The following is an 8,831-nucleotide window of genomic DNA, read 5'->3' on the forward strand; positions in this document are numbered from 1 at the left end:
TGAAAAGGCGTGGTTTGGTTATGCCGAGGCAAAGTGTAATCTGAAGCTGGCGTGGGCAACTTGAGATGGATGGTCATTCTAGTTATAAGGTTCTTCATTTGATTTTCTGAAATTGTACAATGTTTACAGCAGTTGGTGCTTTATTATCAGCACTGAGTCTACGTGACTTCTCTAGGGGACATAGGTTGTGAGAATGTGAGAATTCCCTGAGCACATATCCACAGTGTACTTTGTTGCTTTACTGTTCTTTGCAAGCACAGCAGTGTTTTCTTGGTATGTTATTTGAGTTTATGTCTCTGGTGCCTAGCATACTGTACACACTAAATAAATGTTTAGTGAATTCATGACCAGATGCCATGGAAATATTAGGCTCAGATGCCAGGAAATGGCCCCAGCACTTTCCAGGTGGTTCGTAGCAGTGAGCCCAGCTTTCTGGCGGCTGGATGATTGTACTCTTATGATCAGCCTAAGGCAGCAACAACCATCGCTGCTGTCTCTTGCGTGAAGAATAGTGGTTGCTGATTGCTGCCCTTCATAAGATGTTCTGGGGATTTCTGAAGGGACTGGGACACCACCTGGCTTCCTTGACATCCTGTGGTGTCACTCTACGTTGCTTGTTGAATCACGTTGTGTGTACTGGGCTGTCAGTTCTTAGAGAGCAAGCACCAAAATTGTTTTGTTTATGCTTGTGTTCACAGCCCAGATAGCATACCGAACACAGCGCTTAATAAATGTTTGTGGAAAAAAATAAATAAAAATGGTAATAATGAAATAATTATGAAATAAATCAAAAAATAAGTGGGAAGAGCGTTATAATTTTTCCTATAAATTCACTTATCTTTAGGCCTCATTTTCTTATCTATAAAATAGGAATAATAAGCTCACAGAATAACATAATGCATGCCCATCATCATGAGTCATTAGCACTATTAATAGTGGCTATGCTATTAGCTTTGGATTCAGAAGATTGGAGTTTGAATATAACTTTAATTAACTGCTAGATCTTGAAAGTTACTTAGCTTTTCTAAGTCTCAGTTTCTACTACTGTAAAGATTAAACTAGATGTTGTGAAAAAGTTAGTATTATCTATTGCTCAATAAGTGGAAGATATCAATATTGTTATCCATGTCTAAAGTTGTTTTAAGGTCTCATAATTGCATATTTATTTTTGTTTCTATTATTTACATAACATCTGTAAAATAAAAGAGTATCATTAACATTCTTATTTACAATTAGAAAGCCAGGAAGATTTATTAAGTTTGGATCATTGGGAATTTAGAGTGAATTGATAGGTATGATGTGTAGAAACGAACAGTAACTAAAAGTTGTATAGTATTTTATGGTGCACAAAATATTTTCACAACCACAAGCTTCACAACACAGGAATAAATTATGCGATGTTGGTATGTTTGTATGCATGACTGTGGATTGCATTTGTTCCTCATCACGTTATTAGGGAGCGCCCATGAACACTAAAAGCCATGTGTAACTCATTTACCTGGCTGACGTAAGAGGAATTTGATAGCTTCCAAAAGTTTCCACTCTCTTCCCTAGCCAGGAAATCAGAATGCAGGTGCATCAGAGAGACTGAAGAAAGTTTAATGTAGATTTGTCAGGTGTAGGGGGGAATATTTGAAGAGAAAATTCCTGTAACCATGTGTGTGTGTGCATGCATACACACAGGCATATCTGTCTACACAACACACATGAGGAAGAGGTAATAGAAAGAGAAATGCTCTTTCTGCATTCAATGAAAGAGAGAGAGTGGAGAAAAAAAATTGTAATGACTCATTCTGAGCCATGGAAGAATTTCAAAGCAAGTGCTAGAACTCTTTACTCTCCCGTCTTTAGAAGTCTCTCATTTACTTATTTACTGGTTTCTCAAATAGAATTTCTGAACACTTGTCAACTCTAACACTTTGTGTATCATCTTCTTGATTACTTATTGCTCACAGTTTCCATTTCAAACATCTTATTTCAGTTATTAAGTTTCTACTTAAAACTAGGTTGGAAGCAAGAATGAATAATTCAGTACTCATTTTCTTTATCCATTTCTTTCTGTACATAAGATATTGAGAAGAAAATTCTAAAGCATCCTACACATTTTGAAAAACATAACTAAGATATATTTCATGCATATGATCTGTGAATTCCATTGTAAGTGCCAGAGACATTAGCACTTCTGGTCAGTTGGCAGAAACTTCTGTACCTTGAAAGGCTAAAAAAAAAATTTTTTTTAAACTGTTTTAGAGGAACACAAGTTCTTCAGAATACAGAAAGCAAGTATATTCTGTGAGCAATAGAGACTAAATATTTCCCCTTTAAAACTGAAGCTTTTCCAGACAAACATTCATCAAACAGAGAAGTAGCTGGAGAGGCTAAAACTGACTGCTTTTGTCCAGTTTATACCCACAACTTCCTATGTTAGCCTTGAAAATGATGACCTTTCTGACATAATCATCTTTAAATGTTTATTACTTATTTTAATAACAATCTACTTATCTCAAAGAATGTTTACTTTGTGCTATGAACATTTATTATCTCAAAGGAAGGTAGACTGATAAGAAATTTGGGGGAAAATTTTACATTTTAGAATATATAAATATATGATACAATTTAAATCAAACCTCTTTAAAGTAATTGTGATGTTTCTCTATGACATTGTACATGGCTGTAAATGATTTTGATTTGTGAAGTGATTTGCCTGTATAGGAGAATTATTAAACTGAGTTATTGTCAAACAGAAATTGAAATAGTTGATGAAAAGGTTAAAATAGTTTAATACTGTTTGACCTTATCTATCTATCTATCCTTCCATCTATCATCTGTCTGTCTATCTATCTATCATCTATCTATCTATCTATCTATCTATCTATCTATCTATCTATCTATCATCTACCTACCTGCATATCTACCTAGATTCTAAATGTTCAGAAAGAGCGAAAGATCAGTTTCTTGCAAAAGTGGACCTGAATGACTGAATTAGAAATAACTGTGGGCAGATTTAATGCCATCAAAATACGTTGTTTAGAATGAAAGAAAAGATGTGTTAGGAAAGCTTTCTTCATAGTGTAATGCTGGCATAAGTAGCACAGCTGTGTTTGAATGGTAATTAATATCTGTAATGTAAATCTCAGTTGAGTAAATACTGGACCGAATACCAGAAGAAATGACCTGAAGGAACTTATATGTCAGGGAGTGATTAGTATATAGTCTCAAAGAAATATGGGTTATAAATTTGTAATTATTTTTCAATTTTTAGTCAGCCATGAGGACACTGAGTCCTTTAGTGCTTTTCTGACCAAGTATCTCCCTATTTGACAGTGTCTCTTATTCAGTTGAGGGAAACACAACAGGCAACATTTTTTTTCTGAAGGGTCAAAATCTATCTGTTTCCAATTTATCCCTTAGATCCACGCCATCCAAGAGAACTGTCTGTGGTAATGGAAATGTTTGACATCTAGCTGATCCAGTAAAGGTAACCATTAGTCACACGTGGCTATTGAGCACTTAAAGTGTGATTAGTTGGACTGAGAAACTGAATTTTAAAATTTTATTCAATTTTAATTAATTTAAAGTTAAATAGCCACCTATGGCTAGTGGCTGTGGTTTAGCACAGCCTCAGATTCACACTCTCCCAACTCTTTCGTCTACTAAGGGAATTTTTCTGAGTGGTTTAATTTTTTGCTAGACCTTTAAACCTTAGGCCAAAATGAAATTCCAGTCTGCCTATCATTCAAACTACTGAACAATTGCTTTTATTTAGAGTCTTTCCACTGTCAGCCACTGCTATTTATGTCAATTAATAGACAAATTACTATTCAGGACCTCTTGTCTCTGATGATGGTCATGGTAACACTCTTCAAATTCCCAGTGGTTCAAAGCAAACATTATTTTTTAAGTAAGAGGTTTTATAGTCCAAATAATTACTTTTCATCAATTATGAAAGTCTAGGATTTGGCTTTGTCATTTTTCCATAAATTCAGTAAACAAAAGAATTCAAAAAATACTTGATCAATAAGTAGCTTTAATCATTCCGTTTTTAAAACTTTCTTTAGTTTTACTTTGTATACCAATTCAGATTTGTAGGCCATCATCTATATGTGCCTGACAACCATTCTAGAGGCTACTGAGCCTTCTCTCAAATTCGAATTTTATTCCAGAAAGCTGCAAAAGAAATAATACTAACAAAGTCCAAGATTCTTTAAGATTTTTTATGTAAGTAAAATATGACATTTTAATCTAAATCAATATACTCATGTTTAGACGATTTCTTCCTTATTCTCAAAGCTTGAGGTTATTTTCTCATAGGCAGTTCAAAAAAATGTTGCAGAGGAGTCTGCTTGCTACAAGACAGAAATCTCATTCATCTAATGTTAAATTATAGATCTCAGTTCTGTAACTAGTTCGAGTGGGATAGAATTTAAAGTCAACCCCATTACACTGTGAAAGAAGAAATGGGAACTGCTGATGACATTAGAAGCAAAGGGACTTTGAAATGCTCTCAGCCTATCCTATCACACCTGAAGCCTCTCTTTATAATATGCTGCTATTCCTTGGATGTGTTAGAAGGTGGCTTTCAAATCAAATGAAGCAGAAAGCAGAGCTCCAAGGGGCCGGTTTTGACACACACACTCCCTAGCTAGGCAGGTCATCTACCTCTGCATTACAAAATCATCTGAAGATTACTAACAGTTCCAAGCTTCCATGTATTATCATCAGCCTATGGGCACTGGCTTCCATTCAGTATTTGTCTATGTGACTGTTTCAGCTGCCAAATTTTTGATATTATACCATTAATTTTTTCATTTCTAATAAATGAGATAATTTAGTGAAATCACATATTCTAGGCCCGTTTTTAAAAACCCACTTATGTTCATGTGTGTATATGTCAGTGTTTATAGTGATGGAAAATCTCCAGAAAACAGGGCTGAAGTCCTGTAAACACCAAATGTTTTCCTTAAGCGAGTTCGTTTTGGGGAATGCTCTTTCACATGATTCTTGCACATAATTGCCTCACCTCTGGACTGCTGCATTCACATCTGGCCTGAGCCCCCATGAAGTGGGGGTTGGTTTTCATTGCAACTTGGTGGTAGTTTGCCTATGTGCTGAATCTGAAAAGGTTCAGCATAATATTTTGAGCAAAGGGTTGGATCATGACCATATTTGTCTCCCTGCTTCTGTGATGTTCTAGTAGAGCTAGGCATTTCTGTCTCGGTTTCTTTCCCTTTCTTCCTCCCTCCTTCCCCCATCCCCAGTTCCCAGTTGTGAGCAGGTTGGAATGAAGGGAATATGAGGAAGAAACACCTGCTACCCGCTGATTTAACTTTTTCTAGGACATGTGTGTATGTGTGTGTGTGTGCGGTGTGCGTGTCTGAGTATAGGGCTGGAATCAAGGGAATAAGGGGAAGAAAACACCTGCTACTCTCTGATTTAACATTTTCTGGGATTGGGTTTTTTTTATTGCCCTCAAGGCAGTATTTTGATGAAACAAAAAGAAATGAGGAATAAACTGAAATCAAGTTGCCACCAGCTAAAATTGAGCAGGCAGGGTCAAAATAATGCTTCTCAGGTATTCTGACCTTGTTAATTATCAACAGAGTAGCCTCCAACTGTCTTGCAAAATAGAGTTCTCTTTCTCTATGGGAGGTATCTCAAATACTCAGACAACTATGGCCTTGGACTTGAAGCAAACCAAAGATGGATTTTCTTTCCACATCCTCTGATGGACCTAGAGAAAATAGGCATGGTACACAAGGCAGGGAAATTCATACCAAAAAATGAAAATAAAATAAATCCCAACTACCTAAAACGATTACTGTATATAGTGTTTGCTTAAATTTCATAATTTATGTTTATTTTAATTTTAAAAAGATAAGAGACAGTTCATATCACAAGATATGTTAGGCAAGTCACTTTTACCCCATTTCTCATTTTCCTCTAAAGGGCGCTCAACTTCCACCCCACTGGCTAAGAGAAAACAGTGCTGGGAGATACTTCTTGTTTTTTTCTTCCTCCTCTCATGGCTCTTCCCCATGGGAGAAGGAGCAATGATCCTACTGATGACAGGGTAAAAGCTGGTGGTTTGACCATTGGTTCATATCTTTAGTGGGGCCATGTTAAGATTTAAAGTTTAAGTCACCTGTGCTGTTGTTCTTTTGGCGTGTAGGGAAGGCCAGAATTTCCTGTTTAGTGGCATTGTGGAGATGAAGGGGAGGCTCTTATTAATATACTACCTCTATTCTCCTTAGACAGGAACAGGAATTCCTTTGTACTCTTTGAAGTAATATTTTCTGCTCTTGTCCCTATCCTTTCTCTTTAAGGGGAGAGACATATCTGATTGATGATGAGAAGAAATGGGAACTGAGAGTACACTGTTCAGCCTCACTTTGACTTTCCCTTTTTCAGAATTTTTTTACTCAAAATGCACATCTTTCCATTTTCCAAAAATTCAACTCACTGAGACCATCTCTGTACCACCCGGGTTGACCTGAAATTGGGTGGGGAAGTTCAACTCAGGGGAAAGTTCTCAGATCCCAACACTAATCAAACATTACCCCATTATTAAAACTTTTTTTTTTGCTTTCTTTATGATGAGATAGTCTATTTTCCTCAAATGTCTCAGGACTCCAAGGAAAGATGGGTGAAATTACTCTGGCAGCTTTCTTTAAGTAGAGGCAACTGAGGTGAAGTGCAAAAGAATAGGACAATTGGGGTGAGATTATCGCTGCTGGAATCCCAGCCCTGATGCTACTAGCATGGTTCTGACCTAAGGTGTGTCAGTTATTCTCCTGGGTCAGTAAAGTGAGGATAATACGCACCAATACTTCTCAGGGTCAAATGAGGACTCATTCATGGAAGTGTATAAAATGCATTTAAGAAAATCAAAAAGCAAATTTTGAAGAATATTTACTTTGTGCTATGAACATTTATAAGTGTTTCATCTATAAAGGCTCAAGTAATTTTCACAGCCCTGTAAGGCAGGCTCTGTGTTTTGTTCTCATTTTACACATGAGGACATGGAAACAGAAAGAGGCTTAATAATTTGTCCAAGGTCCCACAGTAAGTGACAGAGTTGAGATTCTAACGTAAATTGTCTGCCTGTAAGCCTGTATCTATGAAATACAATATGCATAAAAATAAACTTTCATATACCAGAAATACACATATATAATATTTTAGTCTATTTTCTACAATTCATTTGGCTTTGTTTTTCTTTAAGGTATTAGATGCCTTAGTTATTTGTTAAAATATAGTAAGACAAATAATATCACCTACTTTTTATTATTAAAGTAAGAGGAAGAATGCTGTAAATAAAATGTAGGTATGAAAAGTAGAAGAGTCTCACAAACCCCATCACATGATAGAAGTGAGATAGAATCAACAGTCTCCTAAGTTGAGGGACGGATGATCTATTACCCTGGTCCTTTCTTGTGTTCTTCTCTCTTTCCCTTCCATCGTGACTTTTGTTGTTGCTTTTTTCCCAAGACATGATCAGGAGAAAAATGTTTATAAGTTGTGATTTAATATGGATGTTTGACTCATGGATTCTGGTATACTAGAGCAAAAAGGAATTTTAACCACCACCTGGAGAAAATTAGGACATGTAAGAGGTGAAGGAACTTAGGAAAGTGCTCAAGCCCAGAGCTTAGCATTGCCATAGATTCTGATGTTTCTTCAAATGCAATTGAAAAAAACAAATATAACCCAAATTAAAATTTAAATATCATATTGTGAGAACATCCACTTTTTGTGAACAAAAGAGTATGAAGGGAAAGCTCATGGGGTTCTCACATTTTGTATGTTGTGGATGTAAATATATATAACTCTGTAACATTGTGCTTTTCCTATGTGAATATATTTTCATTTTACTGGTTGATATTCACTTGTTAATAGTTACATATAGCTAACTTCCAGTTCTGAGACTGCAGACAATGTAGGCATTAATGCTTTATATCATCAAGCACATCTCTACCCATTAAAATAGAGTTTTGTACGATGTGAGCAATCCTTGGTAATACTAAGTGGATGTGTGCTCAACGTTCTTATTCTTAACCTTAACTCCCACCATACCTTCTAATAGCTACAAAGATCAATTCTAAGTGGTATTTCAAGACAATCCTCTGGCATGAGAACTGAGGCAACTCTTTTGAAAGTATTCATTAGTCACAAAACTGGCTACCCTGAAAGTATAATGATTCCATCAATATTCCTCAAAGACATACATCACTCTGCTACTAACTGACAGAACCAGAATTCAAACTCAAGGTGGTATTATCTCAAGGAAGATGCTCTCTCCATAATGTTACAAAGAATTCTAATACCAGTTTTTCCAGTTGCAGTCTTATGCAATTGGGCATACTTACTCCAGTATATCATAGTCAATACTGTTTGGTTGCAAGTTACAGATACTGGCTTAAACCAGCATAAGTACAAGTGGGTAATTGTTGAGTTTTCAGGGATAGCCAGTGCAATCCAAGGACACAAAGTTCAATTTACGAGAAAAAGATACAGGAACTAAAATATCATCAGGAAACAGAGCAGCCACTCTTTTTACTATGCAAGGCCCAATGCTCTATCCCTGGCCAATTTATTCTTCTCTCTTCACAACTAGCTTTTACAACGTTTCCACATGCCTGCTAAAAATCACTGGAAGCCTCCATTGCCAGTCATGCTGCTAAATAACCTCTCAGCTTTACCAGCATTGGTCCAATTTTGTCATGTGTCAAGGAACCATTCCTGTTGGTGGGGGCCAGTTCCAAAGGGAGGCATGATGGGTAGACATCCAAACTTACAGTATAGCATGTCTACATTTCCTCACTGGAAAATGG

The sequence above is a fragment of the Pan troglodytes genome, chromosome 3 (assembly GCF_028858775.2).
Source record: "Pan troglodytes isolate AG18354 chromosome 3, NHGRI_mPanTro3-v2.0_pri, whole genome shotgun sequence".
Lineage (NCBI taxonomy): Eukaryota > Metazoa > Chordata > Mammalia > Primates > Hominidae > Pan > Pan troglodytes.